This window comes from Nelumbo lutea, chromosome 3, assembly GCF_056320005.1.
Source record: "Nelumbo lutea isolate HS-2025 chromosome 3, American lotus-T2T, whole genome shotgun sequence".
NCBI classification, from domain to species: Eukaryota; Viridiplantae; Streptophyta; class Magnoliopsida; order Proteales; family Nelumbonaceae; genus Nelumbo; species Nelumbo lutea.
In genome coordinates this window covers 100,296,994-100,312,942 of record NC_142686.1, presented here as the reverse complement: position 1 = coordinate 100,312,942, position 15,949 = coordinate 100,296,994, and the positions used below count along the sequence as shown (strand labels likewise).

The following is a 15,949-nucleotide window of genomic DNA, read 5'->3' as shown; positions in this document are numbered from 1 at the left end:
TCTATTAATACATAAATTCATTATTAATTTTGTAAATTTATTATTAATTTGAGTATTATGTTATGATTTTTTATTTTATTCCATAATTTCATAATTTTAACTATTTAAAATATAGTTATGTTAAATATTTCGTTATTTGAAATATTTAAAAATACTCATTGTTCGAATTTAATATATTTTTTATTGAAATATTTAAATAATTAAACATTCTTATATGTAATGACATCACTATTGTTAGTATTTTATTATTTAAGATATTTAGTTATTGAAATATTGAATTATATTTTATTTTTTAATATTAAATTTCTATTAATTGAATAAAATTTAATTTGAATAATCTAGAAAATCATACTTTATATTGTTAGTACAGAATTTCATGATGAATTTTTTAAAAATAGAAAACTTTTGATTATATGAATATTATTAAATCTATTATAGTTATTTTTTGTGTTTTTAATAAATATTTTAAAGTTTATACTATTATTACATAATTTCATTATTAATTTTGTAAAAATATTAAGTTATTATTATTTGAATATTATGTTATGATTTATTTTATCTGAATATTTTTTTTTATTTTATTGCATAATTTCGTTATTTTCACTATTTAAAATAATATTTCGTTATTTAAATATTTGAATAATATATAAAATATTTAAAAATACTTATTAATTTTTTTAAGATGTTTAGTTATTGAAATATTTAAAAAATTAAATGTTTTTCTATGTAATTGTTTAGCTATTCTTAGTATTTTATTATTTAAAAAAAAATATTTTATTTTTTATTGTTAAATTTCTATTATCTGAATAACATTTAATTTGAATAATCTGGAAAATCATAATTACTACATAATTTCGTGATGAATTTTGTAGAAATGTAAAATTTTTAATAATATGAATTTTAATAAATCTATTATAATTGTTTATGTGTTTTTAATAAATATTTTAAAGTTATTATATAATTTGTTAAAATATTTAAATAATTCTTAAGTTTTTTAATTTAAACTTTCTTTGGAAAGATATAGATAAAAAATGGCAAAGAGGATAAATAAGAATTAGAGATAATTTGTAGAGAAATTCTATAGTAAACTAGAGATAAGTTAGAAAATAAATAGGAATTAGAGATGATTTAGGAAAAAGTAGTGGAGGTAGCTTAGGATAAATTTTAGGAGAGAAGGTTGTTCGGAAACGTGTGAGTGAGAGAGAGAGAGAGAGAGAGAGAGAGAGAGAGAGAGAGAGATTTTAGATAATTTTTTTATGAGGAAGGAGGATATCTTATTGGTTCTTTAAAAAATGACATGGAATAAAAAAATTTAAAAAAGAGAAAAAAAGGAGAAAAATTCTTGATCGCTTTGTTTTAATATATATATATATATATATATATATATATATTACAATAAAAATTAAATATTAAATAACAATAAAATACAACAATTTTTGATAATTTTCAATAACTGATGATTAAAAGTAATAGTAAATTACAAAAAAAATGAAATATTAATAACAACATTATTATTATTGTAATAAATATGGCAAACAATAAATTATTAATTCTCCAAAGACATTATTATTATTATTATTATTATTATTATTATTATTAGGTCAATGGTTCAATCATCTGATTCGAATGATGGCCAATTGAAAATAAAAAATTAAAATAATTAAAATAAAAATGACCAAACACCCATTTAACATTAATTCTCAATATACGACAGGGATGTGCTGTGAGGCAGAGGTGTGATCTCAAATAGTAGAAAGGGTCATTTACTAAAATACCTTTATAGTTTCATGAATTTATTAAAATCTACCATATATTTAGCATTTTACTAAAACACCACTTATAATTTGCAACCGATTTAATCAATCTTCCATTAGATGATAGTGGAAAATGGCAGTGTTGACCCTAATGTTCATTTAAATAAATTTAATGAAAATAAAATAAAAATAAAAATACATTTTTGCCCTTAATGAGACACAAACAACTACTCTATTAACTATACTTAGCCAATTTTGTTTTTTGTATAAAAAAGTGTTAAGGGTATTTTTTGGAATAAAAAATCATGGGCCTAATGGTAAATCAAACAATTACTCCTTAATGAAAGGTTTGATTAAGTAAATAAGTCGTAAAATATATGGGATGTTTTAGTAAAATGAAAACTATAAGGTAAGTTTAAGTAAATATGTAAAACTATAAGGGGTGTTATAGTAAATGACCCTAATATAAACACACAAGAGTATACAATTGTTTTATATTTTCAAATTTTTAAATAAATAATAATTATTCATATTTTATATACTACTTTTAATAACTTTTTGATAATACAAAAATAACAATAATTAATTTTAATTAGGTTTATTCATCGAACTTATGAAACCGACCAACCCAATCAACTCGACCCGCGTTAGTTGGTTTTCTAGTATTTTAAGTAAGCTTTGATTTAAAAAAAAAAAATCCCATATCGACCAAGTTGGATCAGTTTCACTTTGGCCATTTGTAAATCAACCAAAATCGGATGATCTAACCATGAATATATATTAATATTTTATATTTTAAATATAACTTTTAATATGAAAAAATAAAAAATTTCCCATATTCCTTAGTCTAAAATATTTTATTTCATAGATCTAATTTTTAAATTTATTTTATTAATAATTGTTGTGAGTGAGGTGGTTAGGTTAATTACGAGGGTTTCCTTGAAGGACAAAGGAAAGCCGAATATAGGAGATATGCTAAAAGCTAGGGCAAATGAGGTGATAGAATGATTATCTTGTTATGAATTAGACCCCTATTTATAGGGAGAGATCCTGAGGCCCCGAAAGGAATGAACAAAAAATGTTTGGTTCCCATTAGGAAAGAGAATCTTTGATTTGGTGTCAGTTGACAGGAAACACTACTAGGGTTTCGCCATGTGTCTTATGAAATATCTCAAGGTCATGATATATTTTGTAAAAATATAAAATTATTTTATGTTTTTATTAAATATTTTAAAGCTATTATATAATTTTGTTAGAATATTTAAAAATCCAAACCTTCTTTAGATAGATATAGATAAAAAGTAGGAGAAAGGATAAATAGGAATTTGAAATTATTTAGCAGAGAAGCTTTCTACTAAATTAGAGATCATTTTGGAGATAAATATGAATTAAAGATAATTTAGAAAATAAATAGGAATTAGAGATAATTTTAAAGAAAGTGGGGGAGGTAGTTTAAGAGAAATTTTAGAAGAAGAGATTATTTAGGTTATGAGAAAATGCATCTCATTGGTCGTTTAAGAAATGACATAGAATAAAAAAAGGAAAAAATTTCTTCACTGCCTTGTTTTAATATATATTGCAACCAATAAAGTCATCCTTCAACGAAACATTGTTAATGTGGCCACTTGCCCTACTACTTTGACAATAAGGAAGACATCACCCACATCCTCGTCATCCACTGTCCTTTTGCTAAGGTGGCTTGGATGGCCAATTTGCTTGGCCTTATACATACATACATATAATATAATATAATATACCAAATAATAAATGTAAAAATTTTATACATAATAAAAAAACATTATATATAATATTTTTGTTATATATACAATAATAACTAATTTTTATAATTCTTATTTTTACATCTCAAATAAAAGATAAGTTTTTTATATGTATATTTTTTATTTTTATAAAATATTTGGCTCACAATCGAGTTCGAGTTGAGCCGAGCTTGAACTTAAGAGCTTTTGACTTGAGCCTAGTGGTTTATTGGTGAGCCGAGCTCAAATAGCTAGATATTTGGCTTGGCTCAGTTTGAATCCACCCTTAGTCCCAAGGGGTGACATGTGTTAATACCGATGCTTTGAATAGTGTTTTAAGAATTGACTCGGAGGCTGAACCATTTTTTCTTCTACAATTTAATACTAGATATATGACCCATAAGTAAGTTATTGATTATTTAATAACCTATTAATAAAATAATTTAATTAAAACAATACATAAATGACTTAAAATAAATAATTAATAAAAATATTAATCAATAAATAATTTAATAATTAATTATTTCTTAGAATAAAATATAAAATTATTAATTAAGTCATAAGTATTAATAACAAAATATAACTAATAAAAATTTAAATATTAATTAATGTTAATAATTAATTAACTAATTAATATCAAATTAATAATTATCAATGAAATACTAAATCATAAAAATACTATTAATTAATTAAGAACTAACAATAAAATATTTAATAATTAACTAATAATTAAATGAGGAATAGAGATTATGGAGGCCTAGGATTATGTAACATTAGAATGAGGAATACAACCTTGTCGGGGAATTGGCAAACAATGGCTTGGATGCGGGTCTCAACCCTAGAGATTTTCGGTGTTCTCTTTAGAAAGTTATTCATGGTATATTTCCCACTTTGTTTCCTTTCTTCAAATATGATGTTTGTGCCAGCAACAAAGTGATCTTCGTGGAAGATGGTTGTGTTGGACCCTTCTACTTACTCTGTTTCAAAAAATAAAAGAAAAGTGATTTCCTCGATGTTCATTGATAACTCTTGGGACTTGGGTTTGAAAAGAGGGTTAAGGGAGTTGGAAATGGAAATGGTTGATGAACTTGTTGCTTTACTTGGGACAGTTTACCTAGACCAAGCTTGTTTGGATAGCAGCTCTTGGGATGTCCTCCTTCAGTCTTCTAACCTTGTAAGAAACTTTCCAACAAAGGAGGTGTGGTTTAGCTCCGTACCTCCAAAAATTAGGGATTTCTGCTGGGAGGTGGCACTCCAAAAATCAATACCCTGACCTGCTGCAAAGAAATATCAAGGTCTTTCACCCCATGTTTGTATTCTCTGCTTGGGAGATGGTGAGTCAATCACATATCTATTGATTTCCTGTCCATTTGCATCCTTTATTTGGTCTTGGTTCTCTTCTCTCTTCGGTTGCAAGTGGACTTCTCCCCTAGATGTAATAGGCCTCATTTTTTCAAGCAACTAAAGAAGCGGGGAGGAATTATGTGGAGAACTACAAGAGCAACAGTGCTATGGTCAATTTGGGAAGAAAGAAATAACACAATTTTTAAAACATGGCTAGATCCGAGGAAATTGTAAGAGTGACCATAAAAACTAGCCATTGGCTGAAAACAACTGATGTATTTAAAGAATTCTCAACTGAAGATATTTATAGAAATTGGGGTGTTGTGGCAAGTACAAGCTCTCTTAAACTTGTGATACAAGAACATTGGTCACCACCACTACAAAACAGGATAAAGCTGAACTTTGATGGCAATTCTTTAGGCAACCTGGGATCCTTGGGTATAGGGGTGCTTTTAGAGTTAAAGAAGGCAGAATTTTAGCATTGTTTTCTGGCCCAATAGGAGTGGGTGACTCCTTGAGAGTGGAAATCACGGCATTACTACAAGGTGTGAGATACATTAAGCAGCTGGGACTACAACAATTGAAAGAGAAGGGGATTCGATACTGGTAAGAGGATGGCTGAAGTCAGGTGTTGCATGGATACATAGTCAACTGATGAGGGAAATTATCAGTCTAACAAGGGAGATTGGTGCTTGCTTCAAGTGGACAAGAAGATTAGATAATGGATTAGCAGATACATTAGCAAAACAAGGGGTTGTTAGAGGGAACATGTTTTGGGCAGTGTTGTAACTCGTTGATTGTATTCCAAACCCCTACACTAGGAGTGACAGTTGTATTTTAAAATCTGTTTAATGAAGTTACCGAAGCTTCTTATTGTTCCGGTCTCAGAAAATTATATGGAAGATGTTATATCTTTTTTTCCTGTCCCTACAAATTCTTTCACTCTTATATAAAATATTAATATCAATAAAAAAATAAAAAAGAAAAGAAAAACTCAATCTCAATTAACTTTCCTAATTTTTACTCTTTCTTGCATATTTAAATACAAAATGAATAGAATCAAAGGTGGGATCCCATGTTTCCTAAATATGGTTCCAACACATACCATTATCCAATAATTTTGAGCTTGCTCCTTTTGTCTAGACAAGTAACTTGGTTTGGAATGTCCATTAATCTAAAATCATAAATAACAAAACCAATAGCTTACATGCAAATGTAGCAGCGCCATCGTGCCTAAAGCTAAATTAAATTTGGCTAAACATTGGTCTGGAATGTATAGTTTAGGGGGCCATAAAAACATACTTGTAGCACATGGAACTCATGTCATTATATATGTCATGAACTAAAATTATATTTTTGTTCAGCCTAAAGCTCAAACCTGGGTCGCGATTAACTAAATTATGAATTTAAGACATACAAAATTATATTTTATTGGCTTAAGATAAACCCACAAACTCAAAATGGAAATCTTCAATAGAATGGTTGTCCTACAATATTAGATTAGGAGATAATTTTGATCCTTCCAACAAACTCAAAATCTCTATTTAAAGGATTTTGAATGTGACCCAAAAGTGGATTTCCATAACTATGATCTATGTGTAGATCCATATACTAATATATGCCATCTACCATGATCACGATCAAAGTAGCAAACTTTGGAAACATGTGACATGGGTTTTAATAAAACATTAGATATTAGATTATTATTAGACACTACTAAGTTACTTGTGCATGACTAGCATTGTATCGCTACGATATGGTACCATATCGGTGCGTATCACACGGTATCGACCAATATGGACCAATATGTGTGATACCCAGATACACACGCAACTTCCATCTTAAAAAATAGTGTCATGCACAACTCAAACTCAAGCCTACTCGCAACTTAAGATGCTTAGCAATTTAAGCCACTAAGCTATCTTTTAATTTATGATAATAAATGAAATACAATTATTGTTATTATCTTTATTGTAAAATATAATCTGAATAAATGTCATACCTTTATATTAAACAATTCCAACATAAAATTAAATAGAATAATATTAAATTTTAATATTTATAAATATAAATAAATAAATAATCTACCAATTCTATATTTATATCAAGATTTTGATTTTTTACTCAACAAATTTATACAAATAAAAAGATTAATAATAGAATAATTATTTTAGTACTTAAAAATCATATATTATATAATTTTAATATATTTTTTAAATTTATTAATTGATATTTTAATTTACACTAAATAATAACATATTTTATTATTTATAAAAATAAAAATTTTGTTTAAAAAATATTCAAGCATATAATATTATATTGAATCTATTAATTACACTACTTTAAATTTATATAAAAATTATTTATTAATTCAAAAAATTATTGAAATAAGTGTTAATAATGGAATAATCGTTTTAGTAATTAAAAATTATGAATTTGCAATATTATATTCTTTTAAAAATTTTAATATCTACATATGAAATATTTTAATTTAACATTATATGTTTTATAAATTATCAATTGATATTTTGATTTACATTTTATAATAACATATCTATTATTTACAAAAATAAAAATATTGTCTATCAAACATTTCAAATTTTAATATTTAATTGACTTTTTTCTGTTAATTGAAAAGAAAATATTAAAATAAAAAATAATTAATATAATAGCATTTGTTTGTATCTTGGAATTAAATAAAATAAATATAATAATAGTTTTATACATGCATTAATTTGTAAAGATCTATATAATATGAGTCTTAGACTCCTAATTGATGGATTATCAATAAAGTTGTATGATATCTATGCATCTCATATCTATGGATTAATTATATTATATATATATACTATTAAAATATACATTTCTTATTTTTTACATCTTATTTGTAGCTATTTTGACCTTAAAATTAGTGTAATTGATGTATTTATGAAATTTGTATATATTTTCTTAATGTATCCATGTGTTTTCATATCTTTCGTTTGTATCCATGCATTTCCAAAGTATATCTGTATCCAGATCCGTATCTGTATCCGTATCCAAGTTGTCTAATATGATACCCGATACCGATGCTGTGATCCTTGTGTAGAACTTAAAAAAAATATACTACATAGTCTAATCTATCCATATGTTACACCGGAGCATACATAACCAACTCTATAGGTCCATACAATTTGTATAGAGATGGATTTACCGAAATATAATAATCAATAGTGTGACTTTTACTTTTATTACAAATTCATTTGTATATCTTCTTCCTTTTTTCAAAGGAATTCCTAATTGGATGCAGAATTCTGGTAGGCTAAACATTGCTTGTTGTTCACCCCGTTAATATAATTCCTTCCTGGTTATTAGTTTTTGGTTTCCCTATTTTGTGTTTCTTTTATTTGAATCAGGAAATAGAGAAAAGAGAAATAAACAGAAAACAACTAATGTATATGGGTATCTATTATAAGTAACAACATATAAGATCATAATATGTTCCCCTTTGATGCATACAAAAACATAGATGTATCTTTGTCTAGAAAGATAATAAAGAGGATATATAATGAGTCACCATTTTAATCGCTGACAATGAGTGAGAGAAGAGTAAGAGAGTTAAAAAAAAGAAAAAAAAAGTTCTAAAGACAGGTTCATTATCATTCTTGTAAATTAAAGAGAGGTATACAAATTTATACAAATTATAGGGAGTAACAAATAAAATAAATTAAGAAAATACAGAGATGGAAAGGAGAAAGAAGCCTTCTTAGTTGATTAAGTAGTGCCATCAATTGAATTAGAAGAACTTCATGAAGTAACAGTTGGATATTGTCGATGCCGCAAATACAATACAAAACAAAATTCTTAAATGAATGTAAACAAAATATCTATATGCTCTACAGATATAAACAAAACCTCCAAAGAAAATGATAGATCTTACTTTAAGAATAGATTATCCAAAACAAAAAATAACAAAATGAAAAATTTTAAAACATGATGTGATTATGAAAAGGAAATAGATAAAAATTTAGGACTAAAAGACCAAAACAACCAACCAAAACATTCCACTTATGACTCAATTAATCTACAGTTAAAACATCATCCTTATATAACTTGCATTTTCTCTCCCTCATCCCTCTTATGAATCTAAAACCCAACATACCAAAATGACAAATCCATAATACAAATTCCTAAACTTGCTAGTCCAATACGAAGTTGTTGACATACAAATGCCTTTGTCATGACAGTATCACAACTTGCATCAGATGACTGAAAAGCACCAGGGCTTTCGACTCAAAGAACCTCCCATGTTTCTCTAAATGGTGGAAAAGCTTGCCACCATCACAAAGAAGAAGAAAATAAGGCAGAGCCCCTATTTCAGCCTCAAGTAAGAAGCAAAAAGAGAAGGAAATCAAGAAAAAAAAAATAAAAGCATGCCTCTGCAATAGAAAATTAACAAAAAAGCAACAATAAAATTTTGACAGGCCTAAATTGTAATCCTCACATAGAATTGAAAATCCAAAACCTCAAGGTAGAATCGAGACTTTGTATTCATTGATTTAGCAAGACTTTTGAAGAGGAACCTAGACGAAGCTATGAAACAAAAACAATTTAGAACAGGGGTTAGAAGAAAGCAATTTGAATTTTTCATCTCCACTATATGCATTCTCAGTAGAGTTTCTTTGATTCATACAGAGAGAGAGAGAGAGAATGAAATAAATAACCTAACTTATTAATTGGATAAATTTCACTCAATTAGTTAGATGATTACCATTGAACCATTTTTTGAAATACGATGCCGATTGTAAACCGGACAACTACACAGAACACCCAATCTGACCAAGTCTGACCAATTTCAATGTGTTCTCTCTTTCATGCCATTAAGCTGCTCGCAAAGTTCATCCAGCTAATGCTGCATGCTGGATAGAACTTCATTTTTGAAAAACCAGATGAAACATCAAAGTGGGACATCAGAGCTCTTTGTTTCTAGAATAAAATCCAGAAAAGCAAACTGGAACATCTCCACCACCAAACCCAAACACCACTAAACCTATAGCAACAAACCAAAAAGGAATGAGAAAAAATATGAAAAAAAAACAAAACAAAATAGAGCTTCAGTTGAAAACATGGGTCGCAACCATCTCGAAAACCTACATACCATGACTAATAAATCGAGGAAGATAAGTTGAAAAGAGACCATGAGAAGGCTGACAAATACAAAGGTGGGGAGATAGATAAGAGAGTTTTTTGAAAGCGAGAGAAAGATCGTGATGAGATTGAGAAGAGAACAATGACATGGGTGAGAGAGGCAAGAGACAGAAGAGCTGAGTAGACAGTAGACAATAGGCAATAGATTGAGCTATTCGAATTGCCTTGTACAATAAAAGTTGGTCCTCAATGGACATCTTTGTCTCTCAATGCCATGACTAATTATTTGTGATTAAAGGCCATGACATAGAATTATACTTGTGGTTGTCTCAACTGATTTTTCATCTCTGGTAAAATCCTACTCAATCAAAAAGGAAAATAAATTATTAAAAGAGCCAACAAATAGAAACAAAAAAGGAAAAATAAATAAAATTAGTTTAGTTCTTGCTTTTTGATAAAGGAAATAGATAATCAAAGAAATAAATAGAAAGAGAAAATGAGGAAATGAGATTTGATCAAGCAGAACCTGTAGATTCTTACAATTAGATTGGTTTCAACCCAAACCCAGTCCATTGACACATATATTCATATCTTATATCAATGGACCAGATATTGGCTTAATTCAACCCAATCCAATATAAATTTGTTACGGACGGACCAGGTCCAATCCAATCTAATAAATATTTTGGACCAGATTGGTCCAATCCAACATGTCTTATTGGTCTGTCCAATCCATCCAAATTGATTTTGGACTGGAGGGGGTCCAATCCAAAACCGGTCCATTAACACCCTTACGTACAGGACATCACACACCACTTACTCTTTAAAGTTTCACCAACAAACTTTGCATTTACTCTTCAGAGTAACATCATGTCTCCATACAAATGTTTCTGCACATGTTGACATGAAAAAGGAAAATAAAATAAATCACAACCTGCTAGACCTGCTCAGTTTATCATGCATCTACATGTAAACACACCCTTATGAATACATATGCATTCAAATGAAAGAAATAAACATAATACCATGAGGTGATACTCAAAATGCTAGTGGTATATTGTATACAAATGACAAATCAAACACTTTTTGTTCATTTCCATTTTCAAGATCCTTGGTGTACATGGACTACAAGAGAGAAATGCCTCAAAGCACCTATAATAAGGATAGAAAGTTCACTTAACATACCTATCATCCATTGGTACTATCAGCATTTGTATCAACATGCTTCTGAAAATGGTAAACCAAATGTGCAAGTATATAAAATTCACAAAGAGATATTCCCAATGTGCAGTTGGATGCATATGCTTTTAAGAGTGCATGTAGAGTTTATACTTTCATGAAATCCCAGATACCCTTAATCCCCCTTAAATTAATATGTAATACCTGTTGCTGAGGTAGAGAAGGCCCATTAAGACCCTTAAATTAATATATAAGCATCTTTCTTTGGGTCTACCTTCTGCCTCCCAAATAGTGGTTTTTGGGTGGTCTCACTTTGAAGTCAAAACATAAATGAAAGGGTGAGAGCATATTCAGATAAAATAATCTGAACCTTTAATTTGATCACTTTTTTTGGCAATTTAATCATATAGGATCACAAAAAATTGCAACCCAGAAAAGGATCCATGAAAACCAATACCAATTCTATTTTCAACTTGGACATAAAATGAAGAATTTAACTATTCTAGAATTTGAGAGTGATCTAATTTTGGGTAATTGTGATAAATATGAAGAAAATAAGCACGTGTTTAATTAGTTTATTGAAGAAGGAAATGAGCTATGTACTGCATTACTTACCACAATGTCGTTATTGACATCCCAAAGAACAGAGAAAGCAATGCCAGTTTTAATTTTTCTGTCTCCATTATCAGCTCTCAAACTCTTCGCCAACTTGGTATGCATTAATAAGCCCTTTCCTAACATCCACAGGATGGGCAATGGGATTCAAGGTTGCACAACAAGAATCCATTATAGTAGTAGCTTCACTACTAGCTCTACTCTACAAGGTCGCGAAACAATTAGTCCAGATGAAGGAATAAATTTGATAAAGCTCAAAGAAAGAGCCTTGACTCCAGATCCCAGGAAAATGGAATCCCTAGACACAAACAATAGAAGGCATCGAGTAGCAATTGAAACACCAGAGTCGTGGTTCACATAGACTTCAATGCATTGGAGGTGTAATTAGGGATCATAACTCAGATAGGAACCTTCGAAGGCCCCCATGGCACCAATAAGTAGAAAATTTGAAAAAACCAAAATCCCGAAGTAGACGAATGTTTCTCATATACATTTGGAAGAGAGACAAAAGAAATGCAGAAACTTTAGGGCTACGACTTACCTCAAAAAAAGCTTAAAGAATCTCTTGTTGGTGTTGTCATGCCAATTCAGAGAGGAACGAAGAGGAGCAGACTTTCTCTCTCTCTCTCTCTCTCTCTCTCTCTCTCTCTCTCTCGCTATGTGCGTGTGTGTCACTATCGGTACCATGAACCACAGTAACCACTGTGTGTCACCATCGGCACCATGAATCACAGTAACCACAGTGTCAATAAAGGAACAACCAACAGACGAACTGCAAACCCTTACCAAGCACTAGATACAAAGCCATCTCTGTCAGAGAAGGAAGCCACTGCAACACCTACCAACCAACAAAAGTAAAAGAAAACAACCAAAAAACAGAACCCATAACAGAAAAGAACTAACAAATCAACCAACAAAAGCAAAAGAAAACAACCAAAAAGCGAAAACCCATAACAGAGAAGAACTAACAAATCTGAGAAGAACAAAGAGGAGAATGGGAGTATGCATTCCAAAGAGAATAAAATAACCAAAAAAAAACAGAGCTTGGAACAAAGAAAACAAAAAGAACAAAGAGAAACCTACCAATAAACCCCACCCACATTGTTGATAGAAAATCCCAATCAATAATACCAACCAACTGCCCAATTGAAACACTAACACCACCAAGTCCAACCGAAATCCTTTCGTAACCAAGAGAAAGAGGGAGAGAAAGGGAGGCATAGAGAGTATTGAAGAAGGAGAGAGATGAGAGTTTGAGTGGAGGGAGATAGAATAAGAAATATAAGGGCAACTTTTTGCCCTCCATATCTATAAAAAGTAATCTTTTATAAAATAAGTAGAAAAATATAAAAAAAGGGGCAGTGGCACGTTCATTGTGTTTCTCTGCCTTCGTTTGTATTCATGCCAGTCATTTCAACGGGTCAACAGGTCCCGACAGTCCATCCCGTGTGCTGGAGGTTCTAGAAGTCAGAAATATGTTGGGCTCTATGCGAAACTGGTTCTTCCAGCAGAAGTAGAGAAGGCTGGCAAAAGGACCCAACCCAATCGCACCCGATGTGATCAAGCCAGACGTTACGGCACTAGGGATGAATATATTGGTTGTCTGGCCTCCTATAGTGAGTCCGACTCGGCTGAAGAGTGATAAAAGAAGTGTTAAGTTCAACATAATCTCAGGGACATCCATGTCATGTCCACATGTGAGTGGCCTGGCTGCCCTTAAATCTGTACACAGAGACTGGTCTACCTCAGCAATCAAATCAGCTCTAATGACAACAGCTTATATGCTAAACAGCAAATTTACTCCAATTAGAGATGTTGTTGCTGGTTCTTCTTCCTCTTCAAATTTAGCAACACTTTTTGCATTTGGATCAAGACATGTCAACCCCGAGGGAGCATCCGATCCGGGGCTAATTTATGATATTGGTACTAAGGACTACCTGAACTACCTGTGCAGTCTAAACTACACTTCATCTTAAATGGCTGTCATAACTCGGCGGAGTTTCACTTGTCCTCCTACTAATCAAGTTCTTGAGCCAGGCGACTTGAACTACCTGTCATTCGCTTTGCCTTTTGACAATGGTCCCCAGAACATTACGTTGACATACAAGAGAACGGTGACTAACGTTGGGGCCCGGAGAGCTAGAAATAGAGCAACCCGTGTTGGCTTCATTCCCTGCAATAAAACTCCACTGGTAAACCTGACTTCATCAGGGATCCTTTTGCCAGCCCTTCTAAGGATCTGCTCTACTTTTTCTGCTGGAAGAACCAGTTTGCATAGAGCCCATCGTATTTCTGACTTCTGGAACCTCCGGCACGTGGGATGGACTGTCGGGACCTGTTGACCCGTTGAAATGGTTGGCATGAATAGTGCCATTGAACTTTTTTTTTTATATTTTTCTAAAAAAACAGTTCTCTTGTTTTAGTTATTTTATAAAAAGATTACTTTTTATTGATATTGAGGGCAAAAAGTTGCCCTTATCCATTAGAAACCCATAAAAAAAATATAAAAATGTATGAACACGTGCATGCAATGCAATGGAGAAGATATAGTCTATAAATGAATAATAAGATTCCATTTTCTAAAAGGGCAGGGCACCCCTTCGCTTTAATATATATACTAGCAAAGGGGGCCCTGCATTGTAGGGGCTCGCTCATAAACTATCAGGTTCGAGCTCGATTCGAATTAGAGACTTGAGCTCGAGCTCGATTTCAGCTCAAGTCTAAAACTTAGAAGTTCAAACTCGGCTACCTTTGATTGTAGGTCTTTTAAGCAGCCGAGGTGCCAAATTGAGGTCTCCCTTAGCTGTTGATGTGTTGAGCTGAGGTTTTCCTAGCAGGCGAGGTGTCAAGCTAAGGTCTCCCTTAGTTGACAAGGTGTCGAGTTGAGGTCTCCCTCAATTGTTGAGGTGCTGAGCCAAGATCTCCCTTAGTGACCGATGTGCCAAGTCGAGGTCTCCCTTAGTGGTCAAGGTGTCGTCTAGCTCGAGCTCGATTCGAATTAGAGACTTGAGCTTGATCTCAGAAGTTCAAGCTCAGCTCGACTCAACTCGAACTCGACTACCTTTGATTGTAGGTCCCCTAATAGCCGCAATGCCGAGCTAAAGTCTCCCTCAATTGGAGAGAGAGTGACATTCTTGTAATTTATAAGGAGAGAGAGAGATATGACATTCTTGTAATTTGTAAGAGAGATAGTTAGTAGGAGAGAGAGAGAGAGTGGCACTCTTGTAATTTAAATGAAAAAAGGCAAAAAATACTGTTAGATTCCATTTCCCTCATCCTCTGGCCTTCTTACGTACACATTTCAATTTAATATATTTACTAGCAAAGGGGGCCTTACGTTGTAGGGGCTCGCTCATAAACTATTAGGCTCGAGCTTAATTCGATTTAGAGACTTGAGTTTGAATTTGAGCTCAAATCGAGTCAAAAGCTCGAAAATTCAAGCTCGGCTACTGTAGATTATAGGTTTTTCAAGTAGCCGAGGTGCTGAGCTGAGGTCTCCCTCAATTGTCGAGGTATCCCTCAGCTGTTGAAGTGTTGAGCTGAGAGAGAGAGAGAGAGAGAGAAAGAAAAAAAGCAAGAGAGAGAGAGAGAGAGAGAGAGTTGGTATGAGAGAGTGGCATTCTTGTAATTTCTATGAAAAAATGCAAAAAATACTGTTAGATTCCATTTCCCTCATCTTCAACCCTTCTTACGTTCACATTTCAGTTTAATATATTTACTAGCGGAGGGGACCCTTGCGTTGCAGGGGCTCGCTCATAAATTATTAGGCTTGAGTTCAATTCGAACTAGAGACTTTAAGCTCGAGTTTGAGCTCAGATTGAGTCAAAAGCTTAAAAATTCGAGCTCGGCTACCTTTGATTGTAGGTCTGTCAAGCAGTCAAGGTACTGAGTTGAGGTCTCCCTCAATTGTCGAGGTGCCAAATCGAGGTATCTCTCAGTCGTTGAAGTGTCGAGTTGAGAGAGAGAGAGAGAGAGAGAGAAAGGCATTCTTGTAATTTATATGAAAAATGCAAAAAATACTGTTAGATTCCATTTTCTTCATCCTTAAGCATTCTTACGTACACATTTCGGTTTAATTTATTTACTAGCGGAGGGGGCCCTGCATTATAGGGGCTCGCTCATAAACTATTAGGCTCGAGCTCAATTCGAATTAGAGACTTGAGCTCGAGTTTG

The 15,949-nt window shown here is 31.6% G+C and overlaps 1 long non-coding RNA gene across 2 annotated transcripts; it reads right to left on the bottom strand.

Annotated features, from left to right (window-relative positions):
• Nucleotides 1–9,460: 9,460 nt before the first annotated feature.
• LOC148867156 (uncharacterized) lies at nt 9,461–12,609 on the bottom strand. 2 transcript variants are annotated; one of them, XR_016109209.1, is made up of 5 exons: nt 12,318–12,609; nt 11,777–11,978; nt 11,168–11,209; nt 10,803–10,872; nt 9,461–9,884 (listed from the first exon to the last, which is right to left on the bottom strand). It is a non-coding gene; the product is annotated as an uncharacterized LOC148867156 (long non-coding RNA). The 2 variants fall into 2 exon arrangements; XR_016109208.1 differs by lacking the exon at nt 9,461–9,884 and having other exon boundaries at nt 10,736–10,872.
• Between the last annotated feature and the right edge of the window lie 3,340 nt (nt 12,610–15,949).